The sequence below is a fragment of the Apostichopus japonicus genome, chromosome 15, assembly GCF_037975245.1.
Source record: "Apostichopus japonicus isolate 1M-3 chromosome 15, ASM3797524v1, whole genome shotgun sequence".
NCBI lineage: Eukaryota > Metazoa > Echinodermata > Holothuroidea > Aspidochirotida > Stichopodidae > Apostichopus > Apostichopus japonicus.
In genome coordinates, this window is record NC_092575.1 from 16,190,562 (window position 1) to 16,209,214 (window position 18,653).

The window sequence follows — 18,653 nt, forward strand, 5'->3', positions numbered from 1 at the left end:
AAGACGGTGTTCGTTGGTAAGGGGGGTAGGGGAGGGGAAATAGCCCCTATTCCTGGGGTCAAATTAGGGGACCTGGGAAATGTGCGGTAAAGAATATGTACATTCGTTACAATACAAAGAAAAGAAGGCTTCCGAAACGGGCTGCCGGAGACATAACTATCCCCGGGCCCATAAGTGGGTCGATTACAATACGATTACACACAAGGTTCAGTTTGAATTTTAACCTTTGAACTCTATTGGAAATTGATTTGTATCAGCTTGATATAAAACTACACCATACAAAATTCACAAAATTAATAATCATCATTAGCGTACGAATAAAATACAAAACGACGAAGAAGGAATCAAAATTTCTAAAGAGTTTAAATATTACGTTATTCATGTGATTTACTATGTACTCATGTCTGCGAGATAAAATATATTAAAAATCTCTCATGGATCATGAAATTAATAACTAATTATCTTGCTCGTGATTTTTTAATTTCCGTCCGGAAATAATCTACGACGGTGCGTTAGTTTGAGTGTTTTATTTCTCTCAGATTTTCGCTTAAGATTTCTCATCGTTTCAGCAAACTGACGAAGATTCTTACATGATTAATAATCGAGATTTGTAAAGGAAATATAAAGAATAGATCCACTTTTGAATTCCCTTTCATATTGTAACACATTCAACATAAATAGACAACATTCTCTTAAGGTTTTCTTGGTATACATAAAACTTACAACCACGTATAGGCCTAAAAATTCACCCTAATCTTGCTTTGAACTACTTATGACTAATATTCTATATAAATCTATTCAATCGTCAGTATAGGCTATAATATATACAGTGTGGTCACGCACGTGAAAGTAAACAACCGTGCGTTAATGGTATTCGAAAGTTCTATTCTGTAACCCAAACGTGACTATTCGTAGGAAATTAAATTATTTACCTGAAACCTCACGAGGCTTTTAAATCTAACCAGGCGTGTTTTGTATACATTAGATTTGTGGTATACTATTTGACTATACGTTTCATTAAATCTGAAGTATATATATGTTGCGAGACAAAAATGCGACAGTTTATGTTCTTCGTTCGTGATTTTTTGTTTAAAGGATTTTCTTGTCTCCCCTCAAAAAAAAAAAAAAAATGGATGGTTGACGCCTAGAGTATTCATCGAAGCTGTCAGTCTCAATCGTAAATCTTTCCTTGGTTCGCGAACAGAGACATATAGGCTACTCAGTCATTCGGTGTCAAGATTTGTAAATAATGGAACATTGAGAATAGAGGTTTGACTATGGTATACTTGCAAAACCTAAATATTAGATATTAATCGATGGTATTATAAGGCACAGCATTTAATTTGATATGATGTATAGAACTTTAAAAACCACTGATATCGGTCCAGGTTGTATTTCAGCAAAAACATCTTTGGGAAAAGGGTGGGGGGGTGGCCCATTTAACAACTGATGTTCATCAATGAAAAAGTGACTGGACTATGCAGTCTAATGCACATTTCATTAGGAGAGTTTTTCAGATGCAAAAACAAAACTCAATGACAAAAAAACATTATTTCTTTATTGTCTCTAATAGCATGTTCATAATATGTTATAAATTTGTCAAACACATATAGTGTATGAGAGATTCTGAAGTTATGAGCTCTGGCCGGCTAAAGTAAGGTGGTTGTTGCATACAAATTAAGTTAACGGTTCCCCACTCTAAAACTGTTAAATGTAACCCAAAAAAGTTCAAAAATATTCTAATACTGTTAATTTGGATAGCTTCCCGATGTAAAGAGTCACTTGGCTAATTCTCCCAGTTATTATACACTTATACGGGCTGCTTATAGCTTCCTAAGGTAAATACCTCCAATGCTGATTTTGTTATTAAATCTTTCTTCTTTTTAAAACAGACATGCACTGACCATGCATAAGTATTGATATATATGACGTAGAACATAAAAGTGTACCTGGAGAGCTGTACAGATATTTGTATCCCTGTACAGAGGACGAAGAAAGATCAAGGCTAAATTTAATATGCATAATTGTATAAATATCAATCAATTCCGTTCAAATATCTTTGTCACCAATCTATGACATCCTTAAAGACACAAAAAAACGTCTACTGAACATGTCACGTTCTTCTGTAGCCGTGGATAATATTTCTCTCTTTCAATTGATTGAGGAAATCATTTGCAAAACTCGAGGCGAACTTTGGAAGATTTTAAAATAGAATAAAAAAATCTGCAATGGGACTATTTTTGTGTTGTTGTTTCATCCGATAAATGAACGAAGATGAACACTTTGACAGAGATGTTGGCATATAGATGAGAAAGAATTCGGGAAAGGACACGCACAAATTAAATAAACGTGTCCAACGACAGAAAGGTGTGACGTCAGTATGACATCAGAACGCTGAGAATAAGAACTTACAAAGAGAGGCAGAGGGAAGAGTAATATATGAGGAAAGAGAAAGACAGAGAGAATGACAAAATGAGCTGTGTTTATAATTCATGTTAGATAAAATATTGCTGTTTGGGGTTGGAGAGGGGGGGGGGCATACGTCATTAGCATGACTGAGGCACAGGGAATATTGTCCTATATATATATATATATATATATATATATATACATACATATATATATATATGTATATATATATGTATATATATATATATATATTTATATATATATATATATATATATATATATATATATATATATATATATATATATATATATATATAGTTATAATAAGTGTTAACTTGTCTAGGATTCTGGTAGTTTTTCTATAAATTGTAGTACTTCTTCAAAAAAAAAAAAAGTCGTAAGTTGTAATAGGTAATATTATTGATTATTTGAGAAGAATGCATTGTTCGAAGAAATGTAACTACTGGACTGGATACTGGATTCTGAGGGTGGGGATGGGGGGTGGGGTAGGGTGCTGTTATGATGTCAGTAACACATGACTAGAGGTAAGAGTGATCTTTCTCTCTCTCTTTGTTTAATTCGCTCCTTTTTATTACGAGGGGGAGAGGGTGGATTGGTAAAAACAGATGGTGTGTAGAATAGCTTCCTATACCTTTAAACGTTTATGTTGTGTTGGCACGTTAAATAAATCAAGACCTTTATGTCTATTGATTGTAAGATTGAACTGTTCGGAGATTCTTGCAACGGATGTCTACGTATAAATTGTATATACTTTTGGCAAACAGAACAAAAATTCACAAATTGACAACCTTTCTTATATTTAACAAACAATATCTATATTTACCTTATCACCTTACCACAGTAGTGTACTTTTTTTATAGTGATATTATTCTTTTTACCTCGATATGTAGTTTCTAACATTATACTGTAATTAATAAGTAACATGAATTCCTTGAAGCTTAGAAAATTCAATCACGTAAAATAGTTTTTACCTTCAGACTTTATTCTTAATCATGATTCCCCTGTGGTTTGTTCTTATTCACATCAAACAAGGATTGTTATCAACATTAAGAGTGACCTGCAGTGTAGCTTAAGGAATTTATAACATAATCCATCCTTTTTTATCTCTTTCGCCTTTCCCACCTTCAGACGTTTTTCGTCTTTTTTCTTTCTTTCTTTATTATTATTCTGTCGTTCTATTTTTAATTATTTCTTTCTCACTTTCTTTGTTCCTTAGTTTTCATTGTTTTAATACATAAACGCAGATTCATTAGTGAATGACAGTACATATCCTAGACAGTTATAACGAAAGAACCCCTTCGGCTCATTTCCAGCTCAAATGATATTTGAAAACACGAAACTCCACTCAGTGAGGAATTATCCATGTCGATCGTAGGGAGATTAACTGCATTACATAATACGACGCAACGAAAGAGAAAAAAAGGGGGGGAGGGGGGAGGGAAAATTTATGCCTAAAAGGTTCTTCGATATGGTATATAAATCATATAAGTTTGGTGTACTATATAAAGGTGAAACCGTGTATGTACCCGACCTACTTTAAATTTGTAATCATGGCAGGTAATCAAAATGAAGTTCGTTCCACTTTGAGTATAGCCATAACTCACAGAGCGATCGAAATGTATATGTCAATGCCTTACATTTTTTTGCAAAACTATGCGAATCCATTTTAATGGCAGATGGTGTGTTTGTTTACCTCTTTTCAAGTGTTCGACGTCAATATTTTGGCAACATGTTCAAGCGAGGTATGTTTCTCTTTACTCTTCGGTTTAATTATTCTTCGCCATAAAGTAGGAGGATTTTTGACAGGTAGTTTGAAAATGATATATTTATTTGTTTTCTCAAGCTGACGACTTGCCTTAAGTAAAGGAAGAAATACATTTCACAGAGATGTATACCGCGAGCCTTAGGCAAGATGACGTCATACCCTCAGTACAGGACTCATTGTTGACGTTAACTTTCTATGAACTCTATAAACAAAACCAAGACACTTTCCACGCATTTAGCAGATTCTGTCAACCTACCGCTCCAATACTTCATATATTTCCGAATAGGTACAACTTAAAAATGGAAACTCCGCTATAAGTCCCTCTAATGCAAATAATGTTCATAAAACAAAACTGCCAGCGTCCCCTCATCCCACCACCAAACTTTCTCTCCTCTAAAACGTTATCATATTACTAATTTTCAAAGAGTAAATTTTCATAGTTTTGTCAGTTTCCAGTATTGTATCTCAGATCGAGCAGGTAGAATATTAATTTCATATTATAAGCTATAAATTTCAATAAAATATAAATTATATATATCATTCATGTCACTGTTTATCCTCAAAGTCACGAATCGTGTTTTTTCTTCTTATTTAAACCAGCTTCTGTTTATAGTATTCTTGGAAATGATATTTTTAAACTGATATACTATAGCAATTAGCGAATGACATTTTCATAGCATACGGAAAGAACTTAAAGCAGCTTTCCGGATTTTTATTGCGCTTCGAGAATCTGAAATACTAACCGATTATAATTGAACATATCATATCATGCTCTAACTCCTTAAACGTTAGGTTTTATTTAATGCCAAGAAACTCTCCTCTCATCGGTTTACATAACACTGACCATATCAAACAAACAAACACAAAATCTTCAGTCAATACAATCCAACAATTGATGTTCGAGAGAGCTAACAAATGAAATAAAAATTTCGGATTAGATGTCGCAGTATATGTTACTATTATGCTAGTAAAGGTTTGAATATTTGTCGTGGATAAATTCCCTTTACGTTACAAACCACCCGCAGTATATTTAAACTGTATCTCATCTGCCAATTGATGATATTTCTCGTGTTTATTCCAAAAAGATGACTCGGGGCAGGATTTTAGTCTTCAAATATTTGTTACAATTCCAATAAAGTAATAATAAATATGAGTTCTGGTAATGTTCCCATAACTATTTCGATTCTCAACGACATTCACCTTTAAAATACGCTAGATCACTGGAATGCTCCTTTAAGGTTAAGATTATGATGACGTCGGCTCCTCAGTAGAGGAATTAATGTTAATGTAACTTCTTTATGAACTCTAATAACTCAATCAAAACATGATATTTTTAACTTCATTGTTAACAATTGGATGACAATCAACACCACGATGATGATGATGATGATGATGATGATGATGATGATGATGACGATGACGATGACGATGACGATGACGATGACGATGACGATGTTGATGATGATGATGATGACGATGACGATGACGACGACGACGATGACGATGACGACGACGATGACGACGACGACGACGACGATGACGATGACGATGACGATGACGATGATGATGACTATTATTATTATTATTTGTATTATTTTAGATCATATGGCAAAAACTTAATTAACAAATGTCGTGTTACTTGGAATTATTTTTGGGAATGTTGCTTTAAGCATCACGTGCAAGGTTCAATAATTGCTGAAAATGTCATGAGACAGCAAAAGGCGCATATGTGAACTTTGCTGTAATCAACTTGATTGAAAATATGCTAACAGGCTTGAAAGTATGAAAGGTCTCACCCTAACGCCACGATCTGTCGTGATTCTGTTTATGCTGTTTATAAAGTAGGGGGTAGAATTTTTCGATCGGGCAATAATGAATTATGTACAGTAGGCATGTAGTACATGTGATCGATGAATTGATTTTCCTCATTTTATATCTCACAAACTGAAGAGTTTCTTAAAGGTGCAGATTGGTCGTTTTTTAGCTGTATACGAACTCAGTTTTATTAATGATAGGGTCGTGTATGCAAGGTTTGACTTTAAAGGTGATTAGTCGTCTTTGCATTCGGTACGATTTCATATTTGTTCTTCTACGGTAAGGTGCTATTGCTGTATATGCCACCTTGTATGTGTATACATAATCATGCAATAAACAGATAAAAATAATTTGGTCTCATATAAAACCGTATTTCAGACTCATTACAATGATAGATCTCAAGTTGCTTCATGCCAACTTGTGCATTAAAAGTGATTGGTTGCCGAACTTCCTTTAAGACTTCATTCTAGTTATTCTACGGTAAGGTGCTATACCTGTACATGTGAACTGTCGTCAGACAATGACGGTTATTGATCGCTGGTTACGTAAACACCCCTAGCACTTCAGAGTTATTATACGGTAAGGTGCTATACCTGTACATGTGAACTGTCGACAGACAATGACGGTTGTTGATAGCTGGTCACGTAAACACCCCTACCACTTCCGGGTTATTCTACGGTAAGGTGACATATCTGCATGTGCGAACTCATGCCATAAAAATGATTGGTCGCCTGTATAGCCGTACGACTTGAGAGCGTGGTGGCCAATTGGCTAAGGCGTCAGACTCGTGATCCAAGGATTGCTGGTTCGATTCCTGCCTTGTTCATTACGTTGTGTCCTTGGGCAAGATGCTTTATCTCACTTGCCTCTCTCAAACCCAGGGGTTAAATGGGTACCTGTGAGGTAACTTGTCATTGGGCGCAGTATACAGTATAACTAGAGCCGCCTGGAGGGATTGTCTCTGGGACAGGTTATCATTGACCAGGGGTAGCATATCGTCTGTAAAGCGCTTTGAGACCTATTGCTTGTGTAAAGCGCTATATATAAGAAATCAAATATTATTATTATTATTAACGACTTCATACAAACTATACGGCAAGATGCCACGTTTATATACGCCAGGCTGCTTCAATAAAGGTAAATATTTACCTATATACCTATGTAATAATTCAGATTTCATTTACGGTAAGGTGCTATATCTGTATGTGTTAACTGTTGACATTACATGCGGATTTACATATGAATTCAGACGTATTATACGGTAACTTGCCATGTATGCATATACTTCTGCACTCAAGGTGATTGGTCGCCTACACATATCCATAAGACTTCATACTGTTATCTACGTCAAGGTGGCATACCTATGTATGCAAAATTCTCGCAATACATATGATCGGTCTCCTTCGTTACAGTAGGCCTACTACTTTCCGATTTATATTCTTGACAGTAAGATGCCATGCAAACTTCAACAAAAAAACGGATGGCGGGAACTGAAGATGCAGTCACATATATATATACATATAACACAATACATTAATATATTTGAAAATTTTCCATTGTGGAAATGATTTAGAACCTCATATAGAGAGTGTTAGCTCAGTGGTTAACGCCGGTGCCTTTCAATCATAAGGTCCCGAGTTCGAGTCACTCCAAGATTAATGTATGTCGTCCAGTTACAGAGTTGTTGACAATTGACAATTAATAATCATGGACGATAAATATGAATGTAAGAGACTGACTTCGGTCAGCTTGCGGCCTTGATAAGCCAATGAGACTTCTTCGCGAGTTCCTGCTTGCAGGAGGATCTAAAATACATACATATATACATACATATATTGCTCTGTAAGAAACCTGGTTGAATTCCAGCGCAAAGTCTGTGCACCACGATAATGATACAAGTATGAGGACACTGTATAACTGCTGTACAATAAGACCTGTGCGAGGTACGTATGGATATGACACTCCAAACAATACTCAACTATATTATATTAACGCCTGTATAGGTGACGTCACAACTTTCAATCACATAACATCTATATATGTAACATACAGATGTGGCCAGGGAGTTGGTGTGGCGTATATTTCATTGCTTTTAAGTTTAAATGTCTGTCATCTTTGTTCTTTCATATCTCTTATATATATTTTTAGATTTTTATCTTATGTTGCACATTTATTTTGTTTCTTAATCGATCAGATGGATGGTTATAAACGTCGATGTGTATAATTACAAATAAGCCCGACAGAAAATATATATATTTCCTGAAGCGCATGCCCACGAGATTTTTAATAATGTTTTAAATCTATATCCATCCTGTAAAACATTAATATAATTCACATCGTAGTTGAAATCTATTTTAAGAGGATAGTTCAAATGTAAATTATTGATTATTTTCCCCCTCGGATGACAGCAAGATGGAATATTCTGACCGTTTTATTGAACATTTATTACTGCACGATTCCGCATCAAAATTGTCATTTTGAAGATTAGAAAGTTGTAATATATATGATGTGAAAACGAACAAGATGTTGAAAATGTCTCATCAGAGTGATGTATTTTTCTGGCATTATAAAATGAGAGGATTTCAGGTTTGAATCCACGATAAAGAAGGGAAAAAAATAATACATGTTGACATTAAAACTCTGATTGAATGGCTTTTCAATGTCATACACTGAATAATGAGCTGTATAACTTGTGTCACATTTCTATCGCATTTTGCATATCACCATGCAGTGATAACTTCCAAAAATGTGACAATTTTTCAAATCTATTTTCGTGTTCATACACGTGACCCTTCAAATTATTCCCAAAATGGAGAACGGGTAGGGGGGGGGGGGTGTTTTAATAAGACACTTAAATATATCAGTGAAGGAAAATACATTTTAAGGATGGCAATGCACAATGTATGTTATAATTTGACCATGAGTGGCTATTCATTTGACTCTCATGCATATTTTTTTAACCAATGGTGATGGCTCTTAAAAGTCAAACAATGAACGCAAGTTTCTAAAACTATTCCTGATTGGTGGAATCGACCATACATATTCCAACACGTTCAAATATTTATTTTCTCAATTTGGTATAGTTTTGCATTACATCATCACATCGACAGAAGACTCTGTAGTATTAAACAAGGAAATGTTAGAGTTGCATGAAATGAAAGTTTCGACATTTTTTTTCCATTCTGTGAAAACCAATTACGTAGTTAAAGGTGCGCAAGCTACATCAAGTGTCTAGACGCGAAAGACTGTATCCATTTATCTTTATTTTTCATCAAATCAGATTATTTAAATATTTTTATTATTTTCCCCCAATTTTTAAGTTGCATCATTATCATATCAGCTATATATATCTTCTTTTTTTATTAACTGACGTGTTATTTTCAATTTTATATCAATTTTGTGTTCAGAGAATTTAACGACTGTGATTCCCAATGAGACAATTATTAAGCATCTATTTAAAATTGTTGCATCATTACCGCTCGCGGGGAATAATGCCAGCTCAGTTGGACGTTATTATATACTCGTCTTAACAGCCGATGTGTGTAAAGATTATTAAATATTATTCCATTATTATTAACTCCCTCAGAAACTCACGTCAATAGCATGCCGGTGTCGCGTACGTTGCTTTTTAGTCTCTTTTGGCTTTCAATGTGTAGTCGATAACCCCGAATTAATCTTCTTTTTTTTCCTCGTTTTTTCTTTGTTGCTTTCTCAGAAGGACATCATTTGAAGTTTAATAACCAAAGAGCTTCATTTTTAATACACAGATTTTTGGTTTTCAGCTGAGAAACGCTTTACACTGTAGAACGATACTTCGTACGGTATATAAACTTCCACGGAGAAGTGTGTGTGGGCCTCGGCTTATATATCCTACACAATCATTCAGCCTATTCAGGCAGTATACGGTCACGTTATAAATTATACATAAAAAGTGCCAGGGAAAATTTAGAAAATAATAACTCTATGCTATAGGCAGTCGTGAAGAAACTGAGAGGTTGTTGAAGGTGGGGGTGGGGGTGGGGTAGGGGTTGGCCTGTGCAGCTGGGTCAACTAGGGCGCCCGGGAGGTTTGGATAAAGTATAATGTATACTTATTTTCATAATGTAACTAAAACATGAGGGTTAGTGCGGTATTTGCTCTCAACGCCATTTGTTATGGTCTGGGCTGAAGTTTACAATAACAGAAAAGACGACTTAGCTATACTCATTTTTCAGTGGAAGGGGATGATCGGGGGTAAAACCCTTGTGCCGGGAGGGTTAATTAGGGGGCTCGGTGAAATGAAAGTGTAAATTCACTTTCATCATATACTTGAGGAAAACTAAAGATTTCAAAAAGGGATGATATAATCGTCCCCTGGGCCGGGCCTGGCTCTCGACTCCTCTGTAAGTCATAACTTATCTGGAATCAAACCTTAAACCATTCTTTAACTTCGTTTTACTTGTAGATATCTCAACGTTAAATTAATAACAGAGAAAGAACACCGCATTATGATTGTATTATATACGGTATAGGCCTAATGTTAGGCTATGCGGTAATATTTGATTTCAATTGTTGATGTATGACACTATACTGCTTTAGCCCTAATTTCAGCGGTAAAAAGACATCAACCAGTTGATTTGATTAAAAAATAAATTAAAAAAACCCATTTGCGTTCGAATATTTCCGTGGAGGAAACACAACATAATTGTCCTATTTAAAAACCATGCACATACGCATTTGTTAACGACAAGAAGAATGAAAGAACTGCAGTGTGTTCCAGCCCAAGGATCTGTATAGCCTATATATATGATAGAGTTTACATCGAAATATTACACGCAGAATCAATAACTACAATAGATAAAACTGAAGTGTCAAAAATCGTGAAAGGCAAAAAATTGTAGTTATATTTCGATTTTCGCGTAACTTGAAGCAATTTTTTTTTTGGCCTTTCTGCTTCTACGTGTTTCGAGTGAAATATTGGATTTGTGAACGGAAATACCTGTCACGGCATTGTAAGGTTAAAGGAAAGCTTCTTACTGCACGATTGCATCTTTGAGTAAAGACAATACAAATACTAATGTAATTTATCATGCATTTATTGATTCACCTAAGAAAGTTAGAAATATTGGTAAAATTTCAGAAGGACGTGAAAATGATCAAATTTCATTTGCTTCGTAATTAAGTAATTAAGCATCGATTTGCTTTCATATTAAAATCATTCCGGCCTAAAAAATAATACAAATTCAATTTTGATGGGAACTGAATGTTTAGAACTAAAAGAAAAATTGTTTAATATTCTTCAAGGCTAAAATTAAGGCATTTCAAAATGGAAACGAAGGAAAAATATAGTAGGCCTATACAAAATTAAATTCAAGTACTAAGAAATATTGATAAACTTTCGGTATAAGGTAGTATCGTACACAATAAAATTGAAACATATGTTACTATATAGCTAACTTGTTTTGCTTTGTTTTGTTTAATTTGTTTATTTTGTTAATTTTGTTTGTTTTGTTTGTTTTGTTTATTTTGTTCATTTTGTTCATTTTGTTTATTTTGTTTAATTTGTTTATTTTGTTTAATTTGTTTATTTTGTTTATTTTGTTTATTTTGTTTAATTTGTTTAATTTGTTTATTTTGTTTATTTTGTTTATTTTGTTTATTTTGTTTATTTTGTTTATTTTGTTTATTTTGTTTATTTTGTTTATTTTGTTTATTTTGTTTATTTTGTTTATTTTGTTTAATTTGTTTATTTTGTTTATTTTGTTTATTTTGTTTATTTTGTTTATTTTGTTTATTTTGTTTATTTTGTTTATTTTGTTTATTTTGTTTATTTTGTTTATTTTGTTTATTTTGTTTATTTTGTTTATTTTGTTTATTTTGTTTATTTTGTTTATTTTGTTTATTTTGTTTATTTTGTTTATTTTGTTTATTTTGTTTATTTTGCTTATTTTGTTTATTTTGTTTATTTTGTTTATTTTGTTTTTTTTTATTGATTTATTAAGTTTTACTTGCAAATTTGAGAAGAGCATATTATACATTAGGCATATTTGGGGAAGAAAATAACTGCTAACTAAAATGCGACACTATAATGATAATTGTTTTTAAATAATATGAATTTACGTCACGTGACAGTTTTGAAAACAGCTGGTTGTGTTAGTTACGTAACTGTAGATTTTAGTATGCGCCAGAGATTCTGCGACTGAATTTTTAACTACGCCTTAATTTTGGTAGGAAAGAGAGAGACATGAATCTCTGATATAACGTGCTTGTAATAATGATCAAGCGTGACACGTGTCATTTCAACGCAGCCATGAGCAAATCACAAGAGACCACACGTTCCGGTCTTTGATGACGATCGCGTTGTCCTTTGTGAACACAGAGGTACAACTGCTTCCTCCCCCCCCCCCCCCTAGTTGTCAAGACTACAACAGTATGGTCATGATGGTGAAGTTAGGTCACGTGAGCAGGTAATACGCATGATTAGGTTAAAGGGGGTCTATTGTGGATACAGTGAAAAGCTTTCTGCTACTGCAGTGATCCAAAAATGGACACAAAATGTAGTCTACATAGGTTAAATATATACTTGTTGGAGCCAGTTCAAAGACAAGTATTAACCATGTACGTTAACCGCAGTTATAATAGCAAATTACTGTACTAAAATTGGGAAACTTCGAGGATAGTATTTTCCTTGACTGATGAAGCTATGCTTTGACTTTCTTCTTAAAATGAAAAGTAGACCAGTTTTGGAGCTCACGTCACAAGGATTGATTAAGTTTTTACTTTTCACAATGAAAACCCGATCCTTAAGTTTCACTTGATTTTGTGCTTCTTAGCGGCCTTTTAATTCGTGATAATGTTCTGTTCCTTTCGGCAATAATTCATGAAAGGAAAAAAATGCAATTTTTGGTAGAATTTTTATTTTTTTAACCATAATTCGAGACAAATATTACCATAATCAAATAATGAGTGACCTTTCCACTTGCTCTTAATCAATGGACAATCAGGCACTTGAACGAAAGCCGTCGGCAAGATCAGGCAAAGTGAGGGCTCTCGAGCTAATCTCTAAGGTCTTTATTTTACCCTACTTCTTTTCCTTTCTCCTTCTTTGCTGAAATCACCATACTGAGAAGTACAGTTATATTTGTGTTAACGACAGTTACAATGAACATCATAGGATGACCTCTTAGAATCACGAATCTTAAATACCCGGGTTTATGGAATAATTTTTGGACATGTCCCCACCCCTTCCCCCCCCCCTCCTCTTCCCGCATCCACTTTCATCATAGCTCGTGGCAACTGATGATTTCATTCTGGCCAGTGGAAGGAATCTTTACATATGGATTGAGCAGCATTATAAAACATTTAGACTATTTTGCTATACTAAAAGTTAGCATAGTCGATATAAAAATGAAACTCAGTTAACCCAAGAGAAGACAATGCAGTTACGCTTGTTCGTGTAGAGGTGTTCATATACTCTTCAGTTGTAAGGAAGGCTTGAATGGGGAGGGGTCGAAGGTGGATCGGCGATGGCGTTTGGTCGGGGGTGAAGAATGGGGGGTGCATGGTGCAATGGTCGTATATTTAAGATTTAATAACAACAACATTCTGAACGCGGTTTGCCTTTTCGTCTAATTCGTGATATGTGTACCAAATTGAACGAGTAAGACTCCAACTTAATCTTTAAATAATGTGTACTGATTTTTTTTCTATCTTTCCTTTTTAGTACAAAACATGTCCTCGTACGGACGCATTAACAATGCAGAGAAAATACCCAGTATAGTCTCTTTTTTTCTGATTTTCTTCATCTTTTTTTAGTATATTTTTTTTATAACAAAGCCTTCATAATAAATAACTTGACTATGCTAAATAAACACTACATTATTAAGAAATGTTAGCGTAGTGTCGACTTAAAACCATTTACGAAAATCAAGCGAAAATATAATGATATCTGATCAGCCACATATCATTAACATATTGTGGAACATTTCACATCAGGTGAAAATTCTATATGTTTACATGAAACTGTCAGTTTGATATCAGTGTTGTGAGAATTGCGTCATGATTGCGTCATACTGATCAAACATTGCAATAGTTAATACATAGATATCAAAAACCGTCAAGTCACCATTAATAGATCTACTATACAGAGTATTCAACCTTGCAGGCTGTTACTTATAACAACTCCCCTAGTTCAAACTTTAAGTCGATTCAATATACGAATATAGGCAAATTTTGTGTTCCACGAATGTCATGCAATATGTTATTATATTTGATACATTAAACCTTCAAAGTTTATAACTCAGTTCATCCTTTCCGGTATATAATGCTTTGATTGACCACAAAGTAAATGATTATGATTTTTAATTGCATTTTATTTTACTACATTATATATGATAACGATGACCCGTCTCATGTGACGTCACATTCATGTTCTGTACATGTTGCTCTTACATACATACAAACACGCAAACATACATACACAAATACATAGATGTACACTTTATTTCTGTATGAGCGAACGAAGTCAGGATGAGTCACGTTAAATCAGGCGAAAGTTTCTTGTATAATCTATGTACGATTAAACTGTTATATACCTGCATTAAATATAGCTAAAGCATTTGGGCAATAAATGACCTTACAAAGACCTAAAATGTGACCCATATTCCTTACTCCCTTCAAACCTCCACCCTTCCACAAAACCTCCTATAGTCCCCATCGAACTCTGAATTCTTAGAAGTTGGTTAAAACATAAAGAACCAAACGAAAAAACAACAAAAAGCTTCAACACTGATGACTGACAGAAGACAACCCTGTGCACTCACATTCATTTCTCTAAAACCTTTTTTAAAGCCAGTCACAGTCACAGCCCCTGCAAATGTTGCCAATTTAGTGTATTTGGGGGCAATAAAACAACAGCAAGGTGTTTGTGTAATAGGGAGGCGGTACTATATCAAACCTTTTAGCGTGGATTGCTGTTTGCCACCTTTTACTTTCCAGCGAGTTTCAATCTGTTCAAATAAACGCAAATTAGCCTGTAATAATAAGAATGGTATGGGTTCGTAAGATTCAAATCGAATGTGGCCTGATAACAAAATATCCTAACTATTATTATATTTTATTTTATTATGTATATTCAGTTATACTATTTTATTATGTATATTCAGTTATACTATTTTATTTCATTATGTAGATTCAAGTTATACTATTTTTATTTCAATATGTATATTCAGTTATAATATTTTATTTTATTATGTATATTCAGTTATACTAATTTATTATGTATATTCAGTTATACTATGTTATTATGTATATTCAGTTATACTATTTTATTTCATTATGTAGATTCAGTTATACAATTTTAATTTATTACAAATATTCAGTTATATACTTCAGCCCAAACTTGAGGACAGAAGTACATAAATATTGCCGAACAAATCCTCTCCAGTGTTTTTATAAACAAATGCATACACAAACATTAAATAACAGATATTTGAGAAAATAATGAAAGCCTTTCTAAGATTTTTCCTTTTCTTTATATATTTAAGTATTACTAGCTTTATATTTTACTTTTAGATTATATGTTTTTCTCTTTTTGTCGAAAAACGCAATTCTTTCCCTCTACAATCTTTACATTTTCAAAGCTTCTCATGCGATATAATTGTTGTCACATCTCACCAAGTTCGCAGTCAAACAGATATTCGTTTTCTCGCCTCAACAGCCGCGCCTCGTTATTAGGAGCACGTTCATTTGAAAGAAAATCCCGTTCTACAAATATATATTGGCTCAACTTGAATGGTATAAGAATCATTAAAAAACACACGAACTTACCTATTATATGCCTGCTACCCTGGATAGGTGTGATTCTATCGACGTGTTCCAATCACGCATTGTATTATGTTGTAGATATCCAAGTATAATCCTTATAATCGTTTCCCTGCCGTATATATATATATATACACGCAAACACACACACAATAACGTTAATAATAACGAACGAAATTTTACACTCCAAAACCGGTTAAGTGAATCCAGTAAATTTCCATCCCCCAGAAAAGAAAAATAAGCTGAAAACAGAAAGTTTTTTTGCAACAAATGTCTCTTTGAAAAAAGGCGAATAAATATTACATATTGTGTCATACCCGAGACAACTTTACCCTATAACAGTCTGTCGTGAAATAATTCAGTCTTTAGATAGAAAACCCATACATACAGGAAAGGAGAAAAAAAATTAATCAGCCACAGCGGTAGAAGATACGGATGCCTTGGGATGACATACTCCAAATCAGTTTATGTTTTATTTCTAGCATTTTCCCGTTGTTTATTATTTACTTTGAAGTTGTTGATTTCATCAATATTTCAAAAGAGGCCAAAAGGTGCTTCTCGCCTTTTTTTTTTTCTGTATTTTTTCTTCTTCATATTTTCTTTATTTTTTTATTTTTTGGTCTAGAAGATAACTTATAAATCGGACTATATTATTTCAAATTTCCAAAAAATCCTGACGCGTAGTCCAATCAGTTGTGAAAAGATTCTGATGACACGTGGTGAAAATAAATGTCACACTGGTGAAGATGATGGGTTTCTGTGGAGAAGTAACTTTGACTACAGAGAAAAGCCATCCTCCGTGAAATAAATGACATTGAGTTAAATGGAAACTGCAAGAGGTTTTATAAATGTAGAAAATCGAGGACAAAAATAAGTCGCTTAGTATTTTTGTCTTAAAGCATGGATTTGAAAATGAAACTGGACACTATGTGCAATAAGGTCATTCTAAAGCTATCTCATTAGACCATACGTGGAATTCAACGGTCTACCGTGTGTTTATCACAGGATGATGGACTGACGGGGGGGGGGGTGGGGTATAACTTATCACTGGATGCACTCGGCCTACGGCCCCGTGCATTATCCTGTGATAAACGCACAGTAGACCGCTGATTAACTCCCAATTATACAACAATTACACACGCATTAAACATCACAACAATAATGATACTGTAACAGTGTTAATGCATATGCATCGGTATCGGTATTGAACACGAATTAACAGCCCTTTTCGTCAATATTTCCAGTGATACGTGACTATTGTATGGTTAAGGAACAGCTTTTTAATGGAAATTGATGAGTATGAAATGTATCTAACACAAAACTTATCAAAATCGACTACTTTTCAAAAACGACAAAACGAATTCTGATGTCGTCCATGTTTGTATGTTATAGAGATGTTCTACCTCGGTACATGTTGTCGCCTTTCATACATTTCCTGTCTAAAGTGCGTTTTTCAAACACGATTTATTTATTTTTATATATATTTTTTTCCCCTGCCTCGTTTCCTTTCTCGTTGCCACTAGACGGGTGAGACGTTTATAGCAGGAAATTTGGAAATTGAGTCCGAGAGGTGAACATTTACACATATCATTAATTTCACTGAACGTGTAATTCGTGGTGACATTATACAGTATAGTCACACTCACTCTTTCTAACTCAAATGGAGGATGGATGAAATTGGAAACGAGAGATGACATGAACATCTCATATGCCTTTCGCCCAATTTATTCCATTTTAAGGTGATTCGTCTACTTTCGACTGTATAACATTTCAAGTTTAGAAATACAAAATAGCATATTTATTATACCAGAGTATGTCTTCTTATCATTGTGTACAGTAATATTTGTAGCCAGTATAGCTTTATAAGTTGTGTTTGCTTGTTGAAAATATCCCCCCTCATAACCCACACCGAAAAAAATATATATCGGGCCCTCACAAAGCACGCAATATATACCTCTCCACTTCCCCCTCCCCTCCCTTCCCCCGGACACCAAAGTAAAGTTACTGCATGTTTGAACACTTTCAGGACAAGTTACGAACTGCTTTTGTCAAACTTAAAAGTAGATGAAATATGAAGACTTTAATAATTAAGAAGAAACATGTTTACATGCTTTAAACTTTGACGCTCATCTCTGACGTAGACAAGTACATGAATATACAGCATAATTGACATGGCAGATTAATTGAAATTCACAAATTAAATATTATCCGAATGTCAGTCTTTTGTGATTGCTTTATAGCTTTTACATTAAAACTGATTATTATAATAATAATAATAATAATAATAATAATAATCATCATAATCATAATCATAATAATCATAACAATCATAATAATAATAATCATAAAAAATATTCGTCATCGTCATCGTCATCGTCATAATCATAATCATATTCATAATCATTATCATTATCATTATCATAATCATACAATAATAACAATAACAACAATAATAATAATAACAACAACAACAACAAAAGACAACTTGATTTTTTTTAATAGAAAGGACCAAGAGAACAATGTGGATGTGTCGTAGAAGAAGTCATAATATATTGCTTTCTCCTAAATGGAAATTCTTCTGCTTAGCTTAAAAATGACCGCCTTTGTTACATTACTTGACACCACAGTCACTGATATACCTTATAAGTGATTTGGTTTTTGTTGTTATTGTTGAAAGTCTAATGTCTAATTCTAATGAGATAGAAACATGAAAGTATCTTCAACTCCGTAATTACAGTCGTGATAAGTGAAACGTATAAATAGTAAAAACAGATTAAAGAAAAGGGGAGACGAAAGATTGTCTTCTGTCGTCTGCCAATAATTAAGCAACATAGTTATTGAC

The 18,653-nt window shown here is 33.7% G+C and overlaps 1 protein-coding gene across 1 annotated transcript in view; it reads right to left on the reverse strand.

Moving 5' to 3' along the window:
* Positions 1–16,172, reverse strand: part of LOC139980494 (ras-like protein family member 10A) — a 59,363-nt gene extending 43,191 nt beyond the window's left edge. Inside the window, exon 1 of the mRNA XM_071992147.1 lies at positions 15,818–16,172. The gene's annotated coding sequence lies outside the window, so the exon portion shown is untranslated. The remainder of the gene's footprint in view (positions 1–15,817) is intronic.
* Positions 16,173–18,653: the final 2,481 nt, after the last annotated feature.